Raw genomic sequence first — 14,526 nt, 5'->3', positions numbered from 1 at the left:
TGACACTCTATCAAATTCTCGAGATTTGGTCTAAAAAATTATTAGCACGCAGCGATCCCATCTGGTCAGTAGTACGTAGCCGATGAGCTATTGTCAAACAAAATTCAGGCCCTGGCTCCACCGCCTGATTGTTCTCAGTCAGTAACTTTTCCACAATCACATGAAACACCTTCGCTGTAGCCAGCAGCCTCACAAACACCAAAGAAGTCTTATTTGTTCTCAGAATACCCTAAATCCACGTACATGGAGGCCATGAGATTTTGGTAAGTTTGTTGACAGATTTCGTTTCAGTCAGATTCACTTCGAGGAGATTGTATTTCCACCTCAGCCAAATTCATCTTGAGAGAAATCATTGATCATCTCAAAGAGATCCGGCTTATAATATCTTTCAAATAAAATCCATCTAAAAGGACTCGCCACCACGTCAAAGAGAGTAGTTTTCATTTATATCTCTCCTCGAGCAAGTTTCTTGTTAGGCAACTCTCTTCCTTGAGCGGTTTTGATCTTAGTCATCTATGAGATGTTCTTCTCTTAGACGAGAAACACAGTCATCGTCAAAACATCTGCTCCTCAACTAGATATCGATCTCTTATCTCTATATATAACCCATGTCAAATTTAAATTACATCATTGGTAATTTAGAGATTAGGGCCGGGGTTAAGATCGTTACTATACATAAAATTGTGTGTGGAGGGTTTATGATTTACAAATTATTAATTAACGTGGATAATTTACCATTTAAGTAACTTTGAATAACGATCCACGTAGTAGTACAACATTGTGAAAATTAGGGCTGGGCATATATCGGTACGGTTCGGTTTTTGGCTCAAATCGAAATCGAACCATTTTGATCGGTTTTCTAGAAACTCAAACCATCCATCAAATTGAATTAGTCTGAATCGAAAGAATCGGTTTAACCGAAATGCAGTTCGGTTTCGGTTCACACCTCATATGTAAATTTTTTAAATTTTCCAAGAGATGAGACTCGAACTCCTACCAAAAGATGATGCCACAAATCACTACATCACATGGACTTCTTTAATAACTATGTAAAGATTATATTTATTCTCATTTTGATAGATATTTTCAATTAAATATCAAATATCAATGTTGGGATTCAAACTCCTGACTTGGAATATAACAACATGCGCTCTACCAACTGCGATAGACAACATTCTATGTTATGTTTTGTAATTCTTTGTACTAATACCCATTATTTATTATTTTTTAAATCATTAAATTAAATTCGGTCGGTTCAGTTTTAAAGCGATTGGTATGATCATGTAAACTATTTTCAAACCGTTTAAATCGGTTTCGGTTCGGTTTTCTTCATTTTATAAACTACATCTCTTCGGTTCGGTTATCCGGATCATATTTTCGGTTCGATTCGGTCGGTTTTTCTTGTTTAATTCGGTTTATGCCCATCCCTAGTGAAAATGATCAATCGGTGACAACAAATTGAGAGCAATTGAAAATTGTACGTACGAGTTGAGATTTTGGGACTTATTATTCGATTAAAAGGGATCGGAGAAGAAGGAACAGATTGATGAGAACAAGGACGAAGAATTGCTCATTTTATTATAGATCGACGAAGGAATGAGGAAAGAAGAAGAAGGGCAGACAAAAATATATTCCTTTGTGAAAGAGCTTCAATCCTTCAATTTATTTTGTTTTTGTTAAGCTCAATAATTGTACGTCCTCCATGTATTCTTCGCTCAACGTACAGAAGCTACTCTCATTTGAGTTTTTTTTTTTTTGATAGAGGAAAACTATTATAACTTAAAACCTCTGGGACAACCAGAGTTAACAATGTCAAATAGCAGAGCATTAGATGCTTCTCGTGGAACTCCCTCAATCCAACAAGCTGGAGAAGAATGTCCCAGATCCGCAATGGCATATGCAACCAAGTTAGCTTCCCTAAACACCTGCTTGAAGCTAATAAACTGGAAATGAGACGCAAGGTTCTAATGTCCCTAATAATTACTCTCATTTGAGTTTCAAATCAAGAGGCCGGACGGTGTGGGAGTGACATAGTAGATCGATGGGCTAGCTAGTATTGTTAATTTGAACGAAAGATAAAACCTACTACGTACTACGTACCGGTGACATGCAAGAACCAGTTCTAGCTGTTACCTCTCCTAGAACCGCTGAGATTTTGGCAATTTTTTGTGTCTTATCAATTGCGTTATCAGACGGTGAAGGGAGTTTTGCAACAAGGTGTCGAGTAAGCTTGTACATGAAATGAATTGAAGACCCTCCTCCATGGTTGATTACTTAATTATGTTCAGGCCGGGAGGATCTGCCGACCTAAAGTTGTGAGTTCTGTCATCCGGCCATTTTGTGTACTCATTGGTCCTATTAAATCGAACTTTCATTCTTTGATATACATAGGGAGAGCGTGTGTGTGAGAGAGTGTACGTGTGTATATCGTGTCCCTATAAAGATGATGAACAAAAAAAAAAAGCAGAGATATAAAAGGAAGAGAAATCGTGTACATATAAAATGCATACATATATGAACCAATAATTTGCAGTAAGTTCGTACGTCTTAAAATATACAGGTAATGAAAGAGCTCAATCAAGCTACATCGATCACCTGAAAACGTATTAGATCTATAAGCCATATGTAACTACTGAACTTGTTGTAACAATAGACAATTTCGGATTTGATGACATATATCATGACTAATGTTGTTCTTCTACATGCATAATTTATAAAGTTAAATCATTCAATAATAACCCGGTAAATGTATACTAATTTCAAACCTTGAATTAGCTTTATTGTAAGTTGTAATTTATGCTTTACTAATTAAGATGAATTATAGGCCAGGGGGAAAAGGGAATTAATTCAACCCTCAAACTTCGTACCTAACCTAATTCCTCATCATCACTCATCTTTGAGGTGATAGCTGAAGGAGCTTAACGCGTCTAGGCGTCGTTGATACAATCTGATACAGAAATGTGCTTTTTCCAGACCATGGAAGAATATTGTTTGGCTGTTAAGCTCACTTAATTAATGATAATTGAGCCTATTATTACCGGAGACATTATTTTATAAGGTAAATTCCTTGTATGGTACCTGATGTTTGGCTACTTGGACAATTTGGTACCTGATGTATAAAAACGGACAATTTGATACTTAAAGTTCTCAAATTTATGCCATTTTGGTACTTATGTCAATTTTGATCATATTTTCAGGGTTATTTCCGTCATCTTATCTCTACTTTACTTCATTTTTTCATAATACCTTCAAATTGTCTCTAAATTATCACTAAAAATTTGATAACTCATCAACTTAATATATGTGATGATTTACGTATATAATTTTTCATAATGTAGCTATTAATATAAATTAATCTTAATTATAAGTAATTTAAAAATATATATTTTAATAAAAAATTACAATTGCATAAAAGCAATTTATTTCCTTTGCAGAAAATAATTAGGATACAATATATTAAGAAAAAAATATATTTTTGATATATGTGAAGTAGATGCTAAGTGTAGTAGATATATCAATTTAATTATCTCCAAAGAGAAGCAATTATAAGAAGAAATGAAGACAAATGTGAATTTAATGAGTTTAGGGCTAGAATGACGACAATAACCCTAAAAATATGATCAAAATTGATAGAGGTACCAAAATGGCTTACAAATGAAAACTTCAGATACCAAATTGTCTGTTTTCATACATCAGGTACCAAATTGTCCAAGTAGCCATATTTTAGATACCATAGGAGGAATTAACTCTATTTTATACCATACATATGAACAAATCACAGTCAATCTGTCACTGTTTGTTGTTGTTGTTGGTGTTCATCACCAATGATTGATCTATAGAGCCATACACAGGATATATACTTTCATATTTACCTTGATGCATGCTTCTGTAGTTCAGTGGCTAGCTGCTGAAAGCTTCGGGACCTCTCTGGGTTGGTGCTTGTAGAGCACGTAGTGGGTCGATATGTGGTATATACTATATAGTTCGATCAAGAAATATATTGTTAATTAGTCGTTTTAACTTTTCTTTCCTTGTCTTCATGCCAATATTACTACTTTCTAACACGGATTGAAATCATGGAATATTTCTTTTAAACCTAGCTTGACGATATACAATTAGGGATTTTTATTCCTCCACTGGCTAGCTTCTTTATCAGATGAAATTTTTTCTCTACCAATGCTCCCTGATTCAGCCACCAACTGCATGGTTAATCTTATCATGCAACCAGCCCCCAACAAATTAAATATATGTATATTGATATCAATGTTTGGTACAAACAATCCGTAATTCTGTGTGATCTGTTTGGTACAAGCAGATCCGTAGTTTCGTAATTCTATTTAACTTTAATTTAAGGAAATCATGATATGCAATTATTCATCGATCATGGTGCATGTTCGATCTACCGCGTCTGTTTGATCATGGTGCAGTAACATTTCCAAAAAAAAAAAGATATATTGATGATGGTGGGAGCTAATTAGATTCAACAAGAAAGTAATTTTTGAATTGACTCGTTCAATCTCTTTGGAATACGAGAACCCTACAAAGTAGAAACCCTAACTGATTAGTACAGTGATAATAATTAGATTCAACAAGAAAGTAAATAATAACCACCAATTAGTACCACAAGTTGGGAGCTAATTTGAAGTAGACATGCACTAATTTTTGAATTGACTCGTTCAATCTCTTTGGAATACGAGAACCCTACAAAGTAGAAACCCTAACTGTCTAAGCTATTTTTCTTAGCTAGCCATTATAGTCCCTTTGTACTCTACGGTGCGAGAACCCTAGCTAGCGAAGAACCAATTTTATCCTGCATTGTGTTCGACAAGCTAAGCTAGTCTCTTGGACAGCCAGAGTGTTCAATTCCAAGAGGCTCATTAAAGAGTTGAATCTGGAGTTTGTTGATCTTGTGTGTTCACAATTCGCCTGGTGTTAGGTTAATATTAACCTAGTAATGTTTGCCTTATTCTTATTCTTTTGCTTGTTAGGTTAACATTAACCTAATAATGTTTGCCTTATTCTTTTGCTTTATATTTTTGTATATTTATTTATTTCTTTTTACGTTTCCTACTCATGCTAGGAAAATGTGCAAATGATCGGAAACACGTCAAGAATAGTGGATTTAGCCCACATTATGGATTCGGGTGAAAGTTTCAAGCCAAAAAGAGCAAATGTGGAGATTTCATAAGAACAGAAAAGTCAACGCCGGAAAATGCCGGTTAAACTCCGGCGATGAGAAGGTGGTTGCCGGAAATGGTGGTGGGTAAAGTCAATGAGTCAATGAAGCATATTGGTGAATTATGAATTGTAAATTTTAATTTACAATTTAAATTCAAAATAGAAGAAGACAAATGAAGGAGACAATTTCAAGAACAAGATCCACAATTTGTGCTCCATGAATTGGGGATTTAAATTTAAAATAGAAGAAGACAAATGAAGGGGACCATTTCAAGAACAAGATCCACAATTTGTGCTTCCACATTTGTCCACCATATCTAACCATTCATCCCCTTACATCTCCACCATTCATTTGTGACCTTAAGGCCTTTAAATACCCTCATTCTTCACAAATTCGTGCATTCTCCTTCACCACACTAAAACTCCATCAAAACTTCACATTTTCCGTAGTTTTAACATAGTTTTCTTAGGCCTAAGTGATAGATATCAAGTTGTGTAAAGAAAAGTGTAAAGTGTCTTGAATTTTCACCAAAAACTAAAGATCCTTTACACCCTTGATCAATCACAAACTTGTTTCATAGATTTGGGTCACTTCACTCTCTTATCCTCTACTCATACTCTTTCTCAACCCTTGTTATTTGTTTCTAGATTGTGTGGATAAAGTATGGTGTTCATGGAGTTCTTCTTTTGTTAGAACCCATTAATACCATACTTAGAAGTATTTTCTTTCTTATTACATCTTTGTGGGTAGTAAACCTTTAGAGGTACGGTTTGGTATCATTTATACCAAACCCTTGGTAATCTCTTCTCTCTTTACTATACTTCTCTTTTGATGTATTTCATTTTCAAGGGTTGTTTTATTTAATGGGTTGTGAGTAGTTGGATTTGAGGCTAGGCTAGCCCTAGCCAAACTCATGTGCTAATGAATTCATTTTACTTTTAATTGATGTTGATGCATGTTGAATCTATGAGCTTCTACACTTAAAATGTTTACTAATGTGTTACTAGTTTTGTCACCTAGAAACATGTTTAGGTAATTAATGAATTGGAACTTGAACTTGACAACTTCTTGAATCTGTGAGCATGGGTAGCCTTTAGGTGGTGGCTTAGTGTTTCTTATGGGAAATATTAAGTTGCTTGAATTTCTTACCATGAACTTAATGCTTGTGTCATGAGTGTAATTACTCTAAGGGGGTGTTATGCTTGTGGTACATAGCCCACTTGTATTATAAGGTAATATAATTGGGACTAAGGTTTTGTGATTTAATTTGGCTCCAAAAGACTTTGTTAAATTTCATGATTAGTTGGTTTCTTGGTAGCTTCACCAAAGCACTAGGGGGAAGTTTGTCAAATATGTTATGCATTAATCTTGAGTTACATTTGTGCATAAGTAAGGCTAGGTGCAATGCCTAAGTCTCTACTCCTCTTTTGATTATATCTCTACATTTACCTTTCTTTGTTGTTTTAGTGCAAGAATTAGTTTGCTTAGTTTAATTCTAAAATCAACCAAGTCGATTCACTACCACTTATTAATACCATCTCCATGATTCTTAGCTTCCAAAAGGCTAAGGTTGTGAACTTGTAAAAAGTTAGAATGCATGTTTTTCTAGTTTTTCTTGCGAAAATCTAGTTAGAGTTGAGTTTCCCCCAATCATTTGGGTACGATACTCTACACTTTCCCTTACTAAAACTTGACCTCCTATACTTGGGAGTATGTAGTTTCACACATAAATACACATAATCATTACTTAAGTGATTCAACCAACACCTGGCAAAGATGACAATAAGGGAAATAATTATTCAATCTTGACTTTGAATATTTGTGATTTGTGTTGGATTATATATATATGAATCATTGGAATTAGCTAATAGATATCAAGATCACCTGCAATCCTTAAAATTGTATAATAAAGGATTCTATAGTGCAGGAGTTGCCTCTCGGAGTGTAGCAACAGATCGATCAGCCACACAACTTGATCTAAAACCCTCAAATGGCTTCAGATGGATAGATCTTCCTATAGAACCATTACTACTAACTAGTCTTATACTTCTGACGAACCATGTAGATCAAGAACTATTGTAAATAGACAATTAGTCATTAAGATGTATAAATTATTATCTACACAGAAGTTTTACACCCTGACAACAATACCAATATATCGGTCTTTACCAAAAAAGACACTGCTACCTGAAGGTCACACACTCACACGAAGCCCTATAGCTGCTAATTTAGTTCACTAGAAAACTCGACGTACTGCCGTACTATAACAGTTCATAGCAGATCGATAGTTAATTAATAAGGTGATAACAATCAACAGAAAAGAACTATAACAACTTCCGATCTGTAAATTCTAGAAACATAATGTACGTCTCTTCGTATATCAGTATGCATCGCGTGTGAACGGTTTGTTAATTCACTCTATTGGTGAATATATATTTGCGTATTAAAACATGCATGCGATGAAATATTGTACGATCTCATCGAGAATCAATGCATGCATTAATATATATATATATATATATATATATATATATGTTTAAATATCAAAGTCAAGATTCAATTAATCAACTTGTTATATACAATAACAGTTAATTAAACACACCCAATTAAATGTACGTTCTGTATCATCTTCTGCGTGTTGTCTCTGACCTTTAAGCCACAAATATCCTCCCGTCGCCGCCCACCACCATCTCTCGTTCTCTCTGTTTCTGTGGGTGTTTTTTCATTTTCTTCTGAGAATAAACATTTCAAACTTCGAAGATGCTCCTCTAGACTGTCGGCAAATGATATGATATATAATCTAATCTAATTCATGTAACATAAGCAACGCCAAGCTTTCTGGGTAGTTTAATATTGCAGCTCTAACGTGACCTTCAATCATTGAAGCACACATTCATATGCAACCTGCAACCTCCTCCATCCCTCCCTCACCTAGCTGCAATTATATAATTCTCAGAACTGGTGGCAGGTTCTCATTGGCCAGAGGGCACGAAGCACGAGTTAGAATAAACAAGTATTGATATTATAAGCAACGGTTAGTAATTGCTTTGGTTGCCCTAATTAAGCTACCCAGCTCTGTAACCTTTCTTCTTGTTTTTTTTATACAACCTTTCTTCTTGTTTGTTTACGTCAGTATATTCTCATTCAAACTCTGATCACAAGGAAACCAGTGAGTCTTCCAATCAAAAGCTTTGAAACAATCATTGTATATTATGCAGATCGAGGAGCTGGGGGGGGGGGGGGGGGTTTATATATCATTAGACTTGAGACTTAATTAGTTCTTTCGATCGTGAGAATATCCCCTCTTAAAAATTTCAAGCTAGTATTTATAAATTTGTGTCAAATTTTCTTACATTATCTTGTACAAGAAGATATTTTTATTTAGAAAAGTGTTAGGGCGCCATAATATGACGTAAAATCCAGCGCCACAATCATACGTTGCATGTCACGTCACATTATCACATCAACAATTACAAATATATAAAAATGTCATTTCAAATGAAAAAAAAATCATATCCTTGTTCATCTAATCTAACGGTTCTAAATTATTATAAAAAAATTTAATTTATTTTTTTTTTCGCTTTATTTTCATCACAATAATGCTTCTAAAATACAATTAAAAATTGACATGTATGAAAATATGCTTGAAATATGTTTTTACACGCGCGAAATATATATATATGTATAAAATATATTTTGAATATATATATATGCACAAAATATATTTATTTTTAAATTTCAAACGATGTAAGGTAACTACAATATATATTTAGATGAAAACTTTTGGTAATATTTTTTTGGTTTTTTTTTCTGAAAGTGAATATTCTTTTGTTAGGGTATAATCTATTTAAGGGGATATGTGAGGGAACAAATATTATTTTTCCTAGAATATAAATATCTTAATTAATATCATATTTAATACAATTATGTCGATGATAATTTTTATAGTGATAAATAAGATTCATGACTTTCTTATTTAATTAATTTACATTTAAAATTATTTAATGACTATAATTAATTAATACAATTACTATATAGACACCACACACGCATATATGTGTGTGTGTGTGTGTGTGCGGGGACGATATATATATAGACACCCCACACATATATATATTTCAAGCATATTTTGTATATGACACTAAAATATTTTCCATTTATTTTTTTTTTACTTTCGTCCAACATAACCATACTAACCTTTTTGTTCTGTCAATTTGAAGTTTGCATATGTGCTAATTAGTATCTCCTGTATTTACTGATGAAATTGGATCAATGTTTTTTTTTTCTACACGCACACGATATATCATTTAGAGACTACCGATGCAATTTGTGTTAGAATGACATCTCGAATAAATATATATGACTATATGTAAGCATACGCACCAATATTTAAACTAGGTTGGTTAGCATCAAAAACTAAATACATTAAGGCAGCTAGAGGAAGTACATGAGCGCACTGCATTATTAGCCCGATAATTAACATGGCCAAATGAAAACCTAGGGTGACTTCAATAAATAATTAAGCCCACTCAATAATCAACCCTAGTGGCAGCCATTGGGTTGTGAGGACTGCGGGTATTGCTGCAGAAGACCGCTGAAAATCAAAGACCTCCAAATTTTGTGATGCCTCTAATTATAGGAAAGCCACCAAACCAACTCCGAGTTCAAAACGTACGGTGGAGTTAAGCCACCCTCAGGTGAGTATGAGCATAAGATAAATGTGATGCTTCATTCTTGCCAAATCATACTATCTAGATGGGGCATTGTTGGAGTTATTAGAAATGTTCATGCATGGTGGTTTCGTTCCAGCTTTTGCGAAGCCTGTTAATAGGGTTCTTACCCTATTTGGTGAACTAGAGATTCGTTTGAAAATGGAAATTGCAAGAAAAGAGAAATAAGGAAATTGTATTGATAAAAGTTGCTGCTATAGAACTCAATACATCCTTTAAATACTACTTTGGAGTTGTTACCCTAGACAACTGACACTCACTGCTAAAAACAAAAGAGAAACCTGATACAAGTATATACTTAAAGATACTTCTGGCTCAATTGAATTGATGCATGTCCATGTAGCCCAATAACCAACTAGATAATAGTCCTCACATAGTTGACTCACAACATCCCTAACTCCATCAGAAAAAGCTCAACGTTCAATTTGGACACTTTTTCAGCAAACATTAGATCAACTCAAAGGAGTGAAAGTACAAACAATGTGTTTCAAGGAATATGTACGCACACAATGGAGCTCATCGAATTTGTGCATCACTAAACAGATTTGGTTGGAAATTGTCTGACATTGAATAAAGAAGATTTGGTTGGAGTCAATCTACATTATACATACTCAGCAGTCAGCTAATAAACATTTTGAAATTTGGTCCTCAATTCTGGGGGATATATATCCTTCAATTAAGATGCATGCATTTGTTGCCTTCCAGCTAAAGTTTATAGCAGCAGATCGATAGCCTTTTGCTGGTGACCGGCCTAATCTTGAAGCAAAATTAACGATCGACACTGCATAACATGCCTGATTCGATGATACAATGATAAATGATAGCTTTCAATGTATGAATTTGTCTTGATGATGCAATGTTTCATTTGTCTCAGGGATTTACCAAGCGCTTGAAGAAAGTGAGCAAGCAGATCGATAAACTCCTGGAGAAAAAAAAGTAGACGAGCATGAACAAGTTGCCAAGTCCAAGAAAGGGAAACAAGGCCAGCATGAGGACTTTGTAGACGTATTGTTTTCCCTAATGAACCAACCGTTGAACCCGAATGATAAGCAAGTACACTATCTTGATTGAACAAATGTGAAAGCCATCTTACTTCACGTGATCACCAAGGGCTATTGATACTTCAGCTACCGCTATTATTTGGAGCCTTGTGGAACTCTTGAGGCATCCAAGGATTATAAAGAATCTCCAAGAGGAACTCCAAAATATGGTCGGTATGGACCGAATGGTGGAAGAGTTTGATTTGCCAAAGCTGGATTACGTGAGTATGATGGTCAAGGAGAGCTTCAGACTACACCAAGTTGCTCCATTACTAGTCCCGCATGAATCCATCGACGACATTACAATCGATGGATATGACATACCAAAGAAGTCGCGGATCATAATAAACGTCTGGAGCATTGGAAGAGATCCTAACGTGTGGTCGGAAAATGTTGAGGAATTTTATCCTGAAAGGTTTGTGAACACCAACATAGACCTAAGGGGACGTGACTTTCAGCTCATGCCATTCGGGTCTGGTAGAAGAGGGCGTCCAGGTATGCAGTTAGGCCTAACCACAGTTTGGCCAATAACTGGTGCACTGCTTTAACTGGGATCTCCCAGATGAATTGCAACCTCAAGACTTGGACATGTCTGAGGATTTCGGTATAACAATATCAAAAGCCAAACACTTGCTTTCCAAGCCAACTAATTACCATCTTGTCTAAGTAAGTTTTGATTACATTGAAAGAAATCTTACGTGGTCTGTTGGATTTTCACATACTTGTGTGTATATATATACATATCGAGGGCAAAAACTCATTTTAAAATTACAAAATGAAGTTTCAATAAATAAATGTACGTGTCCAATGCAACTAATATATGATTTCTAAAAGTATAGGAGAGTAAAAGTAGTAGGCAATCACACAAAAACAATCACACACAGACAATATTTGTTCACTACAGTGGAAACCAAAACTCTTGGTAAAAAACTACTGCGGGACTTTAACGTAGTCCACACAAAACTTTCACTAAGAATGAGGTTTACAATAATCTTCCTCAAGTAGAGTCTCCCAAGAGATCTCTTTATAAGCCAACAAGACTAACTTGATTCACATAATTATATTCTAAATCTCATTCCAAGGTCAGCAACTCCTTGCTGTAGAAAGTACCAAATGCACCTGCATAAACCAGTTGATCTCAATGAGATAAATACACAGGTTATTCTCAATCTAAGATTGAAGAGAAGAATTATACTAATTCTCATTATAGTATTCAGTTGACATGGATGCAGACATCTTGCACTATCAGACCTGTATACCAAGAATATATTCTCAATTCTCTCCATGCATCAGTTACAGCAATGTTGTATATATAGTCAGAAAAACCATTTCAGTTTAGATCTCATTCAAAGCCATAAAACATGGGACAATCCAATATCTCTGATATATATATATATATATGGCATGATAAAAAGTCATACTAGAATGATTCCAAACAACACAAACTGATTAAGAGATATCAATGTTGAAACTCAAATATATGCAGTAAACAACCTTACCAAACCAAGTTTCCTAATTCGACTAGGAGACATATGTGGAACTGACAAATACCATCAATCTCCCCCTTTGTCATTCCACATTGTGTTTTTCATCAAGAACCTGCAAAGACAACATATATTTGAGTTTAATAAAACATATGGCCTCAGTTTCTCTCAAGAGTTATAAGGAATCAGTTCCCATCATATTCCAACTCTTTAAGATAAACTTGTCATTAGCCAAACAGAAATAGACAATACTTTGAATAAATCAAAAACATTAAAAGGAGTTATGTGCCAGTTTGCACTTATTACAATCCAGAAAAACGAAAACAAAAACAATGTCTTGATGGAAATTTAAAAATACTCCCCCATGGAATGACAAAGGGGAGTTCACTTCTTGCGAGATGACACAACAGATTTCCCTTTAGCCTCAGCCTTGGCCTTCTTGTGTGTAGCGTCCCACATGGCATCTTCCCTTAGAGCAGCCTCCCGCATCCTGCGCATGTTTTTCTCAAACGTATTGAAGAGGTCTGCTCGATTTCCACGTGGTTTACTCGGACCAGAGTCACCAGAATGACCATCAGATGAAGAACTGTGATAAGCCATGGAGTCAGACGAGTGAGGAGAGCTAGGATCAGGAGAGATACCAGGAGGAGGTGCTTGATCACCCTGAGCCAAGATAGTCTCCATCATAATATGCATGGTTCGTTTTATCCTTTCCATATCACGAGCACGCTGTCTCTCCATCACAGCAAACATGCCAATTAACCTGTCAGTTTGAATGATCTGAGATTGTTGAGCACGTTGAATAGTGGCAGCCAGAGGGTCAGCATGCACATCAGCAGGGAGCACAGGCTCAGGATAGGGTGGCAAAGGGTCAAGAGGAGGCAGTGGTGGAGGAAACGGTGCGCCAGTGTTCCTAGGAAAATGGTGAGTGACTCCCATGCGAGTAGTCTGCTTAGAGCGAGCCATTTGTCTGCACACTTGAACAAACAATTAAAACGAACAATTACACAAGGGAAAGAACAGAAAAGATGAAACGACTACACACACAACGAGTGTTTAAATAGAGTACGAGAGAAACCCTAGCATTTAAGAGAAACACAGAATAAGGAAAGAAGAACACAAAAAGATCCAGTAATAAAACGAGGAAACAAAAAGACTCCTAGAAATAAGGGAATTTATTACACATGCAAAAACTAACATGAAGATCAAGCAAAAACGATTCGTATCTTTTGAGCCTTAAAGCGAACTTAGCTTTTTTTTGGACAAAAACCATAACATGGAAAAATCAAAAAGAAAGGAACCAGATAAGAGCGGAAGCAAACAAAATCTGCAAAGCTAATTGCAAATCACACTGAGCATATCCCTAAAGCATTTCACAGACTCACGAACCGTTCAGTGTCTAAAGGTTTAGTGAAAATATCTGCAAGTTGACGCTCAGAGGAAACAAAGCTGAGTTCTAACATGTTTTTTTCAACCAAGTCACAAATAAAATGATAACGTAAATCAATATGCTTTGTGCGTGAGTGCTGAACATGATTTTTAGCAATGTTAATGGCGCTAGTGTTATCACAAAAGAGAGTAAGAATTTTTTGTTCAAACCCGTAATCATGCAGCATGTGTTGCAACCACAGTAGTTGTGTGCAACAACTACTAGCTGCTACGTATTCAGCCTCGGCTGTGGACAAGGAAATGCAATTCTGTTTTTTGCTGTGCCACGAAATCAAGTTGTTTCCAATGTAAAAACAACCTCCAGATGTGCTCTTTCCATCTTGAAGATTACCTCCCCAATCAGCATCTGAGAACCCTGCAACTTCAACATTAGTTTCAGAGGTATAATGAACACCACAATTTATTGTTCCAGACACATAACGAATAATTGTTTTGACTGCATCCATATGAGATTCCTTCGGATTGGCCTGAAACCTAGCACACACACCAACACTGTAAGTGATATCAGGTCTACTTGCAGTTAGATAAAGTAGGCTCCCTATTATGCTTTTATATAAAGTCTGCTCAACACTCTTACCATCTTTATCTTCATGAAATTTAGTGGTAGTGCTCATTGGATTAGCAACATGTTTCTTAGAGTCAAG

General features: G+C 35.4%; 1 pseudogene; it reads left to right on the top strand.

Annotated features, from left to right (window-relative positions):
* The first annotated feature begins 10,765 nt into the window (after positions 1–10,765).
* On the top strand, positions 10,766–11,615 carry LOC126792186 (cytochrome P450 CYP736A12-like; annotated as a pseudogene).
* The last annotated feature ends 2,911 nt before the right edge of the window (positions 11,616–14,526 follow it).

This window comes from Argentina anserina, chromosome 4 (assembly GCF_933775445.1).
Source record: "Argentina anserina chromosome 4, drPotAnse1.1, whole genome shotgun sequence".
Lineage (NCBI taxonomy): Eukaryota > Viridiplantae > Streptophyta > Magnoliopsida > Rosales > Rosaceae > Argentina > Argentina anserina.
Note: the sequence above shows the minus strand (reverse complement) of the source record. Positions and strands in the feature narration are given on the sequence as shown.